We start from the raw sequence: 16,518 nt of genomic DNA, 5'->3' as shown, positions 1-16,518 counted from the left end.
AGATTGTAACATTGTGATACCCTCCCTACTTGTGTGTTGCAGACATACTCTGAGTGTTATCTTCTGGCGAAGGAATAGAGTTATAAATTCCAAACCTTGTTTTCCCTGCTGCACCCGTAAGCTACTAAACTACCAGCACACTAGTGCCCTGAAGACGCGGAGCGAATCATAGAACGGACTCTACTTCTTACACATAGGGGCCACTCATTTCTACCTTCTTACAGTGTGAATGTGGAGCAGTGAAACGTCCTTGTGGTCCACCAGCTGCTTTGCACAACCATTGAAAAGTACTCCCCCTTGCGGTTCATCGTACTGGCTGCCCTGGTGTTCTGGGGCCAAGATAGGGGATAGGTACCCACCGAAACCCTTTGCAAAAGCAAGAGCACATTGCACTGAGTCACACAGCCTTCGTAGCAGCAGCGTAAACGATTGCTTTGCTACTTGCATCACCTGCAGCCCCCACAGTAAGATTTGCCCACTCCAATTGATTCCGACTGACCGGTAGCTGTCTGGTGTTCAAGCTTCTCCAGAGGGGCTATTGCCCACTCGCTTCTTCCACTGTAGGGCTGCCTCTGTTTGGTATTATGCGTTCAGGGCAGGGGAAAGGCATGTCACCAAAGTTCTAAGAAATGCTCTACGCATTGCGAGTTTCGGCAGCCCACTGCGAATCGTTACCACACCGTTAAAACATGCGGTCCCACCAGTCTGTGCTTGTTTCCTCCTTACCGTGCCCCATTCTGATTCAATGGTAGCAGATGCCGCCGTTATTAGCAGTAGCTCCAAAACACCTGGGCCAGCGGTTACGAGAATCTGCTTCGATCTCGTCATCCTGGCTTCCTCCGCATTGTTCATTTCTTCTTGAATTTCTCTGTATAAACGGCCGCTCAGCATACTGGTCCTCTCCTCTTCCTACCTGGCTTGCAGTTCATGTCAGATATAGTCAGCACGAGAGTACGCGAGGTTTGACACGGTCAGGATACCGTTTGTGATCTCAGGGTCCATCGATTGCTGTGCTATGGCGTTTGCTCAATGCACTCTCGGGGAAAGGACCCAGGGTGTCTGCTGTCTTCACAAAGGGAGGGGTGAGGCTGTACCCAGCACACCCCGGGGCAATGTTTTCTCCATGCAGGCACGTGCTCTCTCAACCGGAAGTGGGGAACTATGGGATAGCTGAGGAACAGCTACCCACAGTGCACCGCTCCTGAAATCGATGGTAGCTTTGGACCATGGACGCAAACAATCGATTTCGTGATCCCACTGTGGACGCGCTAAACCGATTTTATTAGCTCTGTTTTGTAATATCGGTTTAAGCTAATTCGAAATAATCGTGCAGTGTAGACGTAGCCTTAGACATGCTCAGAGCACAGCCAGGGCTCAGGCTCAGAGGGCAAGATAAGTGTTCCCTTGTCTACTTTAAAAGATTCTACTTTGGGGCTTTGGCATGAGCTAGGGCTTCAAGCAGCTCATTAGCCACGGAGTAACAGCAGTGCTTAGGCTGCTTTTAAAATGCCAACCGGTGGAAACTAAGGGTACGTCTAGACTACCCACCGGATTGGCAGGTATTAATTGATCTCTCGGGGATTCATTTATCGCGTCTTGTCTAGACACGATAAATCAATCCGCGAATTGATGCCTGTACTCCACCTTGGCAGGAGGAGTAAGCAGCATCGACAGGGGAGCTGCGGCAGTCGACTTGCTGCCGTTAAGACGGTCAGGTAGGTTGAACTAAGATACTTCGACTTCAGCTATATGAATAGCATTGCTGAAGTTGCTTATTGTAGATTGACCCCCCTCCACCACAGTGTAGACCAGCCCTTAGGCTTCAAGGGGAGTTTAGGCAAGACAGGAGCTCGGGTTTTGAAAATGTCAGTGGCACCCACATGTAGGATACCAGTGCCTACATCTCATAAATATCTAGCCACAAGCATCTAACTCATTTTTGAAACTATGATGGGCTCCTAAGTCACTTAAACTATAGCGACACTTATGGTGGTGTGTAGACTACAGGCCCTACACAGGTAGCTACACAGTGCAGTGAAAGGGGAGCTGCATCCATACTTCTCACTGTGGTGTGTTAGATACACACCATAGTAAAAGGCTCCAACTGTCACCCCTCCCCACTGCTGGAGCCTTTCGCTGCAGCAGGGAAAGGATCTGGCAGCAGGACACTACACTGCTAACCAGAGCAGCGTATTGATGGAAGGCACTGCTTGGGCACGTAGAGCTGCGTAGGGTATCTAGCCTGTGGGCTGAGGTGTGTAGGGCACTCTTTTCTACTCTACCCATCTAAGCCAGGCGTCATCATCTGTATTGCTATTTATACCTGTGGTAGCTAGGTGTGCAGTGTGTGTACTCTACTCACCGCTGTAAATGGAGATCTACCTTTAGACACTTTTGAAAGTGTTACCCTAGATGAATATAATGGTCACTTATGGCTTTAAAAATCTCTGAAACTAGAACTATATCCTTGTTGGTTAAATAGGCACCTTCTGCTCTATGAAGATTATTGTTTCTTATTTGTGTTATCATAGTGCCGAGGAGCCTCAAGCACAGGCCCGTATGCCACTGTGCTAGCTCCTGTACAAACACAGAACAAACTATCATGTCCTGTACTGAACAGTTAGCAAGACCCACATTAGAATCAGAAAACCACTATCTGCAAATAAAGCCCGGCATATCTTCATGAAGACTGTACAGGGAACAAGCAGTGAGTTCAGTGTAGGTCAGAGAAACATTTGAACTGTTTTCCATCAAAAAGATGGTGCAGAAGGAAATTATGCTCGACACTCCATTTCCCTTCAAAAATAAAGTATCTCCAGGTATAACCTGCAAGTGAGGCTGAGGTTATTTTAAACTAACCCCAGCATTTTTTCTGGTTTAACAGTCCCACAGTCCCCCAGTTGTGGATGCATTACCAAATTTATTTAAAAAGGTGATGGGGTGTTTTGAAAAGCCATCTTTCCCCTTTGTTTCAAGCTTTAGTTTTTCAATTTTTTGTAGCACCACCCAGCACCAGTCACAGCAGCATAAAAACAGAAGAAAATCAAGCAACTTGGACGGAGTGGTAGAAATAAGCGGAGAGTAGGGATAGGAATACAGAGGGACCTAGACAAAATTAGAGGACTGGGCCAAAAGAAACCTGATGAGGGTTCAACACAGGACAAGGCAGGGTCCTGCACTTAGATGGAAGATCCCATGCCTGCTAACAGACTAGGGACCAGGACTCGAATGGCTAGGAATCAGTTCTGAGAAAAGAGACCTAGGGGTTACAGTGAACAAGAAGCTGGATATGAAGTCAACAGTGTGCCCCTTCTGCCAAGAAAGGCTAATGGCAAGTTTGGGCTGTATAGGTACGGGGCATTGCTCAGCAGAATTGAGGATTGTGACTCATTCCCTCTATTTCGACATTGCTCAGAGGGCCCTGATCTGGAGTACTGTGTCCAGTTTGGGCCCCACACTACAAGACACGGATGTGAAAATTGGAAGACGTCCAGCGGAGGGCAACAAAAATGATTAGGCTGGCTGGAGCACACATGATTTATGAGGAGAGGACTGAGGGAACTGGGATTGTTTAGTCTGCAGAAGAGAAGAATGAGGGGGGGATTGATAGCTGCTTTCAACTAACTGAGAAAGGGGGTCTCCAAAGAGGACGGATCAGAACTGTTCTCGATGGAACTGAATAACAGAACAAGGAGTAATGGTCTCAAGTTGCAGTGGGGAGGGTAGTTTGAGATATTAGGAAATGGTTTCACTAGGAAGGTGTGAAAGCACTGGAATGGTATCTAAGGAGGTGGTGGAATCTCCTTCCTTAGAGGTTTTAAGGTCAGCGCTTGACAAAAGCCTGGCTGGAATGATTAGTTGGGAATCGGTTCCTGCTTGAAGCAAGGTGGTTTGGACTAGATGACCTCCTCAGCTTCCTTCAACCTTCCAACCCTGATATTCTATGATCCTGTGGATTTATTGTACCTAGCCATTTTAAGACAACTGGGATGATTAATTGTTCTCCTTTCCTATATGACTGGCATAACTCTAGACGTGAATGGCCAGCGGCAGTCTGCAGTACATGCTGCTGAAAGTGACATGTCAGAAACGAAATGCCACTGACAAAACATCACTAACAAAAATGTCATGCAACAAGCTGAGTAACCCAACAATCCCCTCACAATAGAATCTAGTTGTGATTAGACTTCCGTGTTGGAATGATCACAACTTAAAATGGGACGGACTTGTTCCTCTGCCCCAGGTTATATGTCTTAATATTATTCCTTTGTCTCTTACTAAATTAAAACCAGCAAATGTGGGAAAACAAATCTCTTGTCAAAGTCACCTGTTTTTAAAAACAGCCCATCCAGTCAACTTAGCCAAAGGACAATACACACAGCAGCAAGTGCTGTCCAAATTCTTTTCTTGTTTTGAGGTTTTTTTTCATTCCAGCATCGGCTACCAGTGAAGAACAATAAGAGAGAGTCTCCCCCGTCTCCCCTAGAGATCATTGTCAGATTCAGTATTTCACGTGCCCTCTGCCCCACCCATGTCTGCCAGGGTACTCAAGGCTGTAATGCCCATAGGGTTTCTTTTCTCACCATTCTGTAGAAGTGTAGCTAGATGGAAAACAGCTTCAATTAAAGCATTAGGATTTTTCATTTATCCAGTTAAAAAAAAAGTTCCTTCTGATGCCTGTAGCACCTTGATCGCTCTCAACCCCTCCGCCCCCAATCCACCTGGAATGGAAGGAGTTGTATTAAAATGCTTTCACTCATTTCTCTCTGATAGATCCTTAATGATCATGATGGACATCTACCTCACAAAGTACTGAAGCTGCCCCCCCACCATTCTTATTCAACATTTATATCAGACCACTGGTTGGGCTGAGACAACATTAACTTCAAAGCTACTAGAATGCTAATGGCACGCAGCTCCCCCACCCTCCAATCTCTCATATCAAGTGCAGACAATTTTGTTTCTGATCTGTCCCAGCATTTAAGGGAAATTGCAAGCTAGATGAAAAGCAGCTTGTTCAAGAGAGAGGTTATGAGTAGGAAGGAGAAAGCACTTTGAGGAACCAAGAGGAGCTATGATCTCACCCTTCACTGCAGTCATTTGTCCTCTGATATTCAAAGTCATGCACAGTCTTAGAATCCTAAGAATTGGATTGCTACTCCCATGCAGCCAGGGCATGTCCCTTACTACGTGTCTGCACAATAGGGCTCTCATCTCTGTTTGGATCTCTAGCTGCTACTGTAACAAACAATATTTTCAATTTTGGTTGGCCTGCTCCCTAGTCACGGCATAGTGAATTGTAGAAGCCCATCTCTTTGATGATCTTCACTCTCTAATAGCTCCCTGTCTGATTTCACATCTGTTACAAGCTGTTGATCTCAAAAGTTGGTAACTGACCAGGCCAAAGCTCTCAGAAAAGTAGCCGGAGATCTTTAATATCCTGAGCAGAGAGGACATTCATTGTTAATGTCTCATACAAGAGACCCCACCTATAGTGAACTACAGAGAAAATCTCAGAAGGAAGTGGTCTAATCACCTCTGCTAGAACTGGAACTTTTTGTTCTAGAGAATCTTGGTATTTTAAAACTAATACAGACTGGGATGAAGAAGGGTCAGAGAGTAGTGGAGGACTGGTACTGTTGAACCTCTATGCAAGTGCTTACAACACCTGTGAAACACAGCACATTCTAGGCATATTATGAGTCTAGCAGGTTGTGTATGCACAAATTTGCACAGGTTTAATTAAAACAATGCAAACCTTATGTGGACACTATTCCAGTTAAAGAGCAGCTTCTTTCAGTTTGGTTTAGCCCTGTTCCAAAGTGACAATCTAAACCTAAACCCAAATAAGCCTGGTTTAAACCAAATAAGAAGAGCCTCCTCAGCATTTTGCACCAGTTTAACTAAAATCAGTTTAAAAACATCCCTTTAAACTGGTGCAACTCTGCACATAGACAAGCACTGGAAATCATTTGAGGGCTAGACCCAAAGCTGAGCACAGATGCTTGGGTGAAAGTGTCTTCTAGCTGCCTTATCAGTTGGTCACTACAACAAGCAAAGGTCAACATGGGCTTGGAATCACTAGGTGGTAGAAAAGACAGACAGTTACCTTTTCCATAACTGGTGTTTTTCGAGGAGTAGCTCATGTCTGTTCCACAGTAGGTGTGTGTGCTCGTCACGTGCACCAGTGTCAGAAGTTTTTCCCCTAGCAGTACCCATAGGGGAGCGCCCCTTGCTACCCCTGGAGTGGCGCCTCCATGGTGCAGTATAAGGAGCACTGCGCACTCCCCTACCCTCATTCCTTCTTGCCAATTTCTACAGAGGGGAAGGAGCGCAGGATGTGGACTAGACATGAGCAACACATCTTGAAGAACACCAGTTACGAAGAAGGTAATTCTTTTCTTTTTTGGGTGACTGCTCATGTGTATTCCACAGTAGGTGATTCCAAGCTATACCTGTTGGAGGTGGATAAGAGGAGTTCACAAATTCTTGGGACGGAGCACAGCCCTGTCGAACCCAGCGTCCTCCCTGGTTTGGGAGACGATCGCATAATGCGAGGTGAAAGTGTGAACTGAAGACCATATAGCAGCCCTGCAAATGTCCTCGATGGGGACATGGGCCAAAAAGGCAGCTGACGAGGCCTGCGCCCTAGTCGAGTGCGCCCTCACAATTGATGGCAGGGGGATTCCCACCAGGTCATAACAGCTACAGATACACGACGTGATCCAGTAGGAGAGCCGCTGAGTGGAGACTGGCCGACCTTGATGCGTTCAGCCAAGGCGATGAACAGCTGCGAGGATTTTCTGAATGGTTTTGTCTGCTCCAGGCAGAAAGCCAGAGTCCGTTGCACATCCAGCATGTGGACGCAACACTCTTCACTGGACGCATGGGGCTTGGGGCAGAGGACTGGCAGGAAAATGTCCTGACCCATGTGGAGACCACCTTTGGGAAAAAATGAAGGATGTGGGTGGAGCTGGACCATATCCTTATGGAACACCATGTACAGGGGCTCAGAGGTCAGGGCCCCAAGTTCCAAGACCTGTCTAGCTGACATGATTGCCACCAGGAAGGCTACCTTCCACAAGAGGTGCAGTGAGGAGCACGTAGCTAGTGGCTAAAAAGGGAGGCCCATGAGGCAGGCCAGAACCAGGTTCATGTTCCACTGTGGGACTGACGTATAAGAAGAGATGATCCAATCTCTTCAGGAATCGGCCAGTCATAGCATGGAAGAATACCGTGTGGCCCTGCACCGGCGGGTGGAAGGCCGATATGGCTGCCAAGTGCACCCTGACAGACGAGGGCACAAGGCCCTGGCCCCTAAGGTAAAGGAAGTAGTCCAAAATGAGCTGGATCAGGGCTCTGCTCATCGGGAGAACTGAGACCACTTTGCTAAGTAGGCTCAGCGCGTGGAGGGTCGCCTGCTTTCCAAGAGGGTCGCCTGCTTCCAAGAGGAGAAGAGGACGTGCTCAGAGGGGAACCCCCTCTGAGCACGTCCTCTTCTCCTGGCTTAACCATTGAGCAGTGATGCTGTGAGGTGAAGTGCTGCTACGTTGGGGTGGAGGAGGCAGCTCTGGTCCTGGGAGAGCAGGTCTGGCAGGATGGCAACAGCCACGGCGAGGCAACCACCAGGCCTATGTGGGTTCCATACCAATGCTGTCTGGGCCATGCCGGGGCATTCAGTAGGACCTGGGCCCTGTCCATCTTTATCTTTTCCATCAGTGGGAACTAGGGGGAAAGGCATAAAGAAACCGGCCTGAGCAGGACAGGAGGAAGGCATCGGAGATAGTGCTCCGTCCCAGCCCCCCACCCTCTCCGGAGCAGAACCGGGGACAGCGATGGTTCTGCCGAGTCACAAACAGGTGACCTGGGAGTTCCCCACTCTTGGAAAAGTCTGTACACCACCTCTGGGTGAAGAGACCGCTCGTGTTGAGAGAAGCCCCTGCTCAAGTGAGCCACCCATGAGTTTCGGGCACCCACTAGGTGGTAGATCTGTAGGCAAATGTCATGGGCTATACAGAAGTCCCACAGCCTGAGTGCTTCCTAGCAGAGGATCAGGCCCCACCTCACTTGTTGATGTAAAACATGGAGACCGTATTGTCCATGAGAACCCTGACCACCCGGCCCTCCGGGTGCGAGCAGGCGGCTATGCATGCCAGCCGCACTGTCCTGAGCTCCTTGACGTTTATGTGGCGGGCCAAGTCCTGTGCAGACCACAGACCTTGGGTCTGAACATCTCCCACATGGATGCCCCACCCCAGTCTGATGCATCGGACACCAGTTCCATCGACAGGGGCCTGCCTCTGAACAAGACCTCGTGGAGCACGTTTCCCGGGGAGGACCACCATCGTAGGGAGGCGATCACCGGTTCAGACACAGTGAGGACTTTGTCCATCGTATCTCTGGCCCCGGAGAATGCCTAGGCCAACTAGAGCTGGAGGGGCCTCATCCTGAGTGTGGCATGGCAGACCACATACGTGCACGCTGACATGTGACCCAAGAGTTGAAGGCATGCTCTGGCTGTTGTCACTGGAAATCTTGTGACCGTGTTGATGAGACCTTTCAGGGTCTCAAACCTGTCCGGTGGGAGAGAGGTTCTGGCCGTGGTGTCCAGGACTGCCCCAATAAACTCTATGCATTGTACCTGAACTAATGTGGACTTGATGTCATTTACCAACAGGCCCAAGGAGGCGCAGGTGGACAGGAGGAGCGCCATGTGATCCCACACCTGCGACCGGGAACTGCCCTTGATCAGCCACTAGTTCAGATAGGGGAAGATCTGGATACCCGCACCCCCAGCGCCCGAGGTAGGACGCTACCACCAACATACACTTTGTAAATATCCTGGGGGCAGTGAACAGGCCAAACGGGAGGATCGTAAATTGGTAGTGCTCCTGCCCAACCATGAAATAGAGGAAGTGTCTGTGCCCCTTGAATATATGGATGTGGAAATACGCGTCCTGCAAATCGAAAGCAGCATACTAATCCCCAGGATCCAGGAAGGAAATGATAGAGGCCAGGGAAACCATGCAGAACTTGAGCTTCACCATGTACTGGTTCAGGCCTCACTGGTCCAGGATGGGCGTGAGCTCCTCTTTGGCCTTCAGGATAAGGAAGTAGCAGGAGTAATACCCCTTGTGTTTGAACTCCGCTGGCACCACTTCCACCGCTCCTAGGCCAAGGAGCCGCCCTACTGCTCCCTGTGGTTGACCAACACAGCCACCAGAAAGTTAGGGGCAGGGAGAGTGTATATGTGTTCATGCCCCATGGTAGGCACAAAATAGTTATGTTCTGCTCTCTTTGAGATGAGGGCCAATGAGGCCAGGGTTTGCCACAGGTCATTTGAAATTTTAGCTACCCCTTTGGGAGAAGCAAGGCCACCTGCCCAGTACTGAGGCAGACAGTACATTAAACATGGAGTCTAAGGGCTCCTCCCCCTCTTCTGCCTGGAGGTTGAGGCTTGATGCCACCCTTTTAATAGTTCTTGGAAGGCCTGAGAGTCCTCCTGCAGGATGGAGGGAGGAGGGACAATAAATACTTCACCAGGGGATGGTGAGGAGGCGAGCGCCTTACTTTGCGTGTCCACTGGCATTGGAGAGTCAACCACCTGGTTGGTCTCCAGGCATGATGCTCAGGATGTAGTCCCACCGACTCCTTCCTCGGAGCCCAGGAGAGGGAGGCTCATGGCCAACTGAGGACTATGTCAGGGGCCACAGTGCCCACTGGTACCATTGCTCTGGCCGCGGGGCCCGGTGCCACTGCGCCCACTGGTACTATTGCACTGGCCACAGGGCCTGGTGCCACTGCATCTGCTGTGGCACCAGAGGAGCGGGCTGTTCAGCCCAGCTGGCTTGACGTATCGATGGACGGCTACAAAGGGAGGCCAGGCTGATGTACAATCTGCCACTCTCCCTGGACCGGGAGGAGCGGTGGCGCCGGGAGCAGTGCCAACGTCGAGACTGCGACCTCGATGTGGAAGACCGGTACTGTTGGTAACAGGTGATCAGCAATCAGCTCCGCAATGGCGACTCACTGGCGATTGATGCCTGGGGCTGCGGGAGCAGTGCCGTGGTGGGGTCCTGGAGCGAAATGAAACAGGAATGACATTGACGTTCGTGTCGCGACCCATGCGGCTTTGGCGGCTTCTGCTTCGGTCCTATTGGTGTTTGCTCCTCGAGGCGGAGTGGTGCCTGGAGTCTTGGTCAGACAGAACCCAGCCAGACAACCTGATGGGAGTTGACAGCGACCCATGTGGACAACATTGGGAATGGTCGCTGAGCAGCGAACGGCATCGGGAATGTTCCTTTGACCAAGACCAGTACTGAGTTGAGGGCAACTGCAGAGATTCCAGCAGCGGTTTGCCTCTGGAGCATGGGGCCAACATTGGCGGTGCTCTTGGTACCGGCATGGACATGACATCCTGGGCTGCCTGAAGGGCCTCTGGCGTGGAGGGCATCCAAACATCCAGGGAAGCCTGTTCAACTTGAGTCAGAGGCCTAGAACCCGATGGGGATTGAGAACTGTCCAACACAGGTCTAGTCTCTGCCCCAGATTTAGTCTGATGCCACAGCAGAGAAGGCCTCTTCTTAGCCTTCTTGGCGTGCCCCGTGAACAGGGAGCGTGACTAGTAGATGGTGCCGGGTGTGGGGGGGTTGTCGCGCACCGACATTGCAGTGCCGACTTGGAGCGACATGCCAGAATCAGGGTCAACACCGACTACATGAGGATAGCCCAGAGCCTAAAGTCTGTCCCTCTCAGTCCGAGGTTTAAATGACTTGCAAATCTTGCAGTGATCACCGAGATGAGTTTCACCCAAACAGGGTAAACAGTCCTTATGTGGATCTCTCACTGGCACTGGGTGCCTACAAGTGTCAGATGACTTAAAATCTGGGGTGCGGGGTATGCCCTGGCCCGGGCGTACTAGCTAAACTAAATGAAAACTAATCGAGTACTAACTACAGGTCTCACACACTGAACAAACAAGAGTTCTGGGGACAAGCTGCAGCAAAGCTGGAGCAGAGCAGTTTCGAAGCCCCTTCACTGGCGGCAAGAAGGAACTGAGGGTGAGGGGAACGCTCAGTGCCCCTTATACCACGCCACAGAGGCGCCACTCCAGGGGTTGTTAGGGTCGCTCCCCTACAGGTACTGCTAGGGGAAAAACTTCCGACACTGATACATGTGACGAGCACGCACACCTACTGTGGAATACACATGAGCAATTACTCAAAGAACTCGTGTCTGGAAAGAGATGAGATGGACTGAAGACATCTGCTGCCTGACAGAAGAGAGAGGTGAGCACTGAGGGCTTCCCCAATCTACCCAAAAACAGTCTGTGCATATTCCCCTGCAGGATCAATGTAACATTGTGGACAGTGTTTGACATAGGCAGATTTATTTTTAATGACCTGTACTATACATGCTCCACTTTTTCTGCAAAACATGTATACAAGTCCACTTTACTATGCCACCATTCATACTCAGTCATCATGAGCATCATATTATAAGCTAGCCTTACTTCCCACCCACCCCTACTTTGTGACTGTAGTTGAGATGAACAGTAACTTGAGACAGAAACAACACTCCATACTATTGGATCTACACAGAAGGATCAGGGAGACACTTCACTTACTGCAATTTGAGATGTCATTATCATACAGCTAAAATGATTTAACTTGTAAAAGGATCTAGGACATTTTCCAAGCTCACAGCTATGCACAAGGGCAAATTAAGCTGTTTTCGAGCTTTGCACGCTAGACACAAAAACAGACACCATTGCACCCTGCTCTCCTTCATCCCAACTTTATTTTCAGAACCTGCCATTAACTCTTGGGACAATTCCTCCACCTTGCTACAGCTAAGTGATGTAAAATGAAAGACCCTCCCCGCCCCCAAAAAAGAGAAAGTGCCATTTGCAACAAGGATGCCTGTACAATAAGATGTCCCCATGATGCATAGTATTTTTTGGAAGGCATAGCTCACAGTGACCTTTCTGGGCAGTGTCAGTGTAGAATGCAGCGTACACCTATAACAAGAAGTTATTACACAGGAAACAGACTGAAAAGTGGTGGGCGGGCCAAGAGAGTGTCCTCCATCTTAAATCTTCAGAGCATGGCAGAAACTAAGGGCAAGTCTACACTGCAAATTGCATTGGCGCAGCAGTAGTGCTTCTGGTGAAGACATTCAAAGCAAACGGGACAGAGCTCTTCTGTCAGCTTAATAATTCCATGAGAGGTGGAAGCTACGTCAAGCAAGAGAAGTTCTCCTGTTGACATAGCGCTGTCTACACAGAGGACTAAGGTTGGTATAATAATGATGTTGCTTGGGGTGTTGATTTTTCACACCCATGGGTGATGCTGTTATACTGAAGGAAGAGTATAGTGTAGACCTGGCCTCAGTGTCTAAATACAGTTTATGGCACTATCAGGCTGTATTAGAACGCTGCTCTGACAGCTCTCAGTCCAGGAAAGGATGTTCCATCCCACTACTTGACTTTGCTGCTATATTTCCCCCCTCTTTTTTAAATCTGTAGTACAAGGGACAAAATCTTCCCAAAAGCAACAATTCAGACTATGGTTCATAAGTAATTGCTGTAACAATTACTAACAAAACACAAAATTGAACATTTTCAAAGTAAATGTGATAAATAGGACTTACTGCTAGCAGGGAAAAACCACTAACATTCAGCCACCAAGTATTCTCAATAGCAAAGAGTACCCTCTCTATTGCAAGTGTTAAATGATATTAGACATTAAATTATAATAAAGTGATTTAATCACAGCAGTAAGAAAACATTCTCCTAATATGAGTTTCAAGATTATTTTGCCATGAAAAATCGGCTAACATATTTAATTTACCTCTGTTACCAAGTCAACATTCTGGGGATGCAGAAAATCTAAGAAACAATTGAAATCATCTATGCTGTTCCCTGGTAGAAAAACAAGTGCACACAAGACCTGAATTTCTAGTGTGTGGAGAAAAACAAAAAACAAACTAAAAATATATATCTTTCAAACTTCTTTATACATCAGAATGAAACAGCAACAACAATCAAAAGGGGACAAGCTCATTGTTACCCTTGCACTTCACTTTTAAGGGATGCCTGAAAATGTAGGACTTTAGGGTGCAGTCCTTATTCAAACAAGACACACTTCTACAGAAAATTTATGTAAGGGCTGCATCATCAGGCCTAAATCTTTTAAATAAATGTCACATTTTAAGGTCTGTCTATAAATGCGATCAAATCTGGTAATGCCTCATTTTCCCATTTATGAGATTTTGACCTATTTTACTTGCCCTGATAAATCACTCAGTATTAACAAGTGTGATTTTGTGAATACAACTGGAGCACATATCCAGAGATAATATAAAATGTAAACACATGGTACTAAATTGTTCCTGATGAAAGTGTAGCATAGGGTCTTTAAGATAAGCATTATATTGAGTTTGACAAAATTATAACCGATAGATGTTGCAGTTTGTGTGCAAATATTTTCCTTGGTTTTTGTTCTCCACAGGCCACCCGTTACCAGTTTTACGACTAACATGAAAAAAGACGGTACTGTATTTCCTGTGAAAAACTGAACAAAACGGCTTCACTGATATTTTTGAGGAAACAAATCAAACTGAAATTGTTTTGATTTTTTGGGTTACCCCACCAAGTTTTTCAGTGGGGGGTAAGAAATGAAAAATATTTCAGTTTGAATAGAAATCCTTTTTTCATTAGAATTGAATAGATTGAAGGAAACAAAAATGAATATTTTTGTATTTTGAAAAGCCATTTTTCATTAAAAAATTCTATCCACTGTATTATTAACCCACCTTAGTTCTGCCTCCCTCCTTAATATAGAAATCCAGTCGCTTCATAACATTCATACATTACTGTATCAAAGTTCACTCCAATTTACAACCCGGAACCCAAACTAAAATCTACCCAAGGTGTCAGTGTCCAGGCAGACCTGGAACTGAAGATCAATTATTTGCATTGGGGTAGGGCTTACAGGTCCCAGTCCTGTTGTTTCATGTGCTGTATAAACATATTGGAAAGATGGCCCCTGCCTCAACAAGAAACAATAGTGGATAAAAACCAATAGCAGTGCTAGGTAACAATGGAATAGCTGCAGCTTTCTCAATCAACTGGAAGTAGTTGCCAAGGGCATAGAGGAGGGCACTTCTCTATGATTAAGGATAGGAAACATCCTCTCCTCACTATGTGAGGCATTTTTAATGCTTATCAATAGTGGTGTTTATGCCATACCACTTGCTTTAGGCAGCCAAGATAGGTAAGGATGAGAAATACAGGTGGCTTGCCTGAAGTAAACCAGATGACTATGGGCATCCACGTTAGAAACAGTCTAAAGCAACCAGGGCAGACAGCTCATTAATAATCTATACAATAGGTCTGAACACACTGGCCACATGCCAGTGTAGATCACCCATAGAGAACACAGATTTGCCAGTGCGGTTAACCAACAAAATTATAAACCTACCTAATAGCGAGGCAGTCTGGATTAAACAAGCCTGTACACCACTTAAAGGGCCAACTTGACCTAAGGCCACGTCTACACTTCTGGTAGATTGGTACCGCTGCAATTGATGCAGCAATGTCAATTTAGTGGGTGTAGTGAATACCCACTAAGTTGATGGCAGAGTCTGGCCTAGCCTAGTACTCCAGCTTCCTAAGAAGAGTAAAGTAAGTTGGCAGGAGAGCATCTCCTGTCGACACAGCACAGTACAAAGCTGGTAAGTTGACCTGAGCTATATATGTTATTTACGTAACTGAAGTAGCGCAGCTTAGGTAAACTTACTGCAGTAGTGTAGATCAGCCCTCAACATCAGTAAAAGAAACCACAAGGTGCAATAGGATTTATTAATGTTGGAGTCTATATTGAAATAGATTAACTCTGGTGCTGATATAGCAGTGGGATATCCCCTGCATTGAAATACAATGATGAGATGATGGGCCTATCCACAAGGGTGACCCAAGAATCCAAAATATCCAAACCAGATACAAAGGCAAGGTCAAGCAAATGTCCAGTTTTATGGGGATCCTCCTTGACCTTCAGAGTACAGTTCAGAGTCCATCACTTCCAGTGAGACACACATGGGCTCATTTAAACTCACATCCACATGCATATAGCCCTGGGGAATTTTTCCACAATTTGTGTGGATTCCAACAGAAGTGCTCACAGCAGTTCAGAAAAAACTTACCTGTTAAATCATCCCTGAAACTTGGTGGTCTATATACAAGCAGAATGATACATTTTACCCCTGCCATAGCAGTACGGTTAACAGCCATATGCTTGGGTTAGCATATATGGTAGACCAACTGCTGCACTGGAAACTGGGTGCAGTTAATGGATCACCAAATACTCAGATGAAAGTAGTGTGGAAAATTGGACATGCAGCATCAACCAGCAAAATATTAGTAATATGCACATATTAGATGGTGACACCAGTTGGTGACACTCCCTGAAATATCACAGTATGTTCTATTCCAGTTGAAGATGATTTGAAGAACTCTGTGTAGCTCAAAGCTGGTCTCTTTCAGCAGCTTTAGTTGGTCCAATTAAAAAAAATATATATATATATTGCCATACTCACCTTGACTCTCCCACTCCATCATCTAAAGTCATTTCAGTACTTCTCAATACAGGATTTGTTTAAAAAGCTTAAAATGAGACTCCTGCTACCAAACCCAAGAATTAAAAAAAATTCCCTTATGGAGTGTCAGCTAATAGATATCTTCAAACCCATTATATCCCAGCTTCCATTCCAATCCAGTTTATCCATCTTGGAATGTCCCTACATGGACCCATTTGCCATTCCCTATTAACACAAACAAAAAACCCATAACAAACAAAACTCCCCTATATCCAAAACTCAACTTAGAAAACCAGAAGTTAGCACTGAAGGCAATTACATAAGTGTATGGAGGGGTAAATAAATTCCAAATGTCAGCAATAAACTGAAAAATGAAACGCCTGAATAACCGCACTATTTGCCACCCTCAAACACCGAGTTCTCCTAACTTTGAAGGCACCCCTTTAGGAAGATTGCATTAAAAATATCCAAATTATTCTGATGTGCCATTTATTATATGCAATTTTATTTCTACACCATGGTCACAATAGGAAAGCTATAGTTTTTTTACTTCAATTTGTTGGGAAAACAGGGAAAGCCTCAATGGTTTAAGGGGCACAAAAGAAATAACGCTACTTAGAAGTAATCAGTCATAGGCTGCTTTTAGAACTGCTGATTTTAACAGAAGGAGGGCCATTATTGTAGAAATAGCATACTTTTGTAGAGGCAAGGGATTAAAGCAGAAGTAAAACTCCTGGTGGGGGCAGGGTGACAACCTCATGCTATTTTTTATTTCCCTGGCATTCTTTCTGCAGTTTAATAATCGCTGGTTTATTGAAGATACAACATCAACATTATCAAGCAAGGAAAAAAAAAAACTCAGAAGTTTCACATTACAAGACAGGCTGTTAGAGTGGCACATTGATCTTTTTGTAATATTCC

This window comes from Chelonoidis abingdonii, chromosome 6 (genome assembly GCF_003597395.2).
Source record: "Chelonoidis abingdonii isolate Lonesome George chromosome 6, CheloAbing_2.0, whole genome shotgun sequence".
Lineage (NCBI taxonomy): Eukaryota > Metazoa > Chordata > Testudines > Testudinidae > Chelonoidis > Chelonoidis abingdonii.
Note: the sequence above shows the minus strand (reverse complement) of the source record.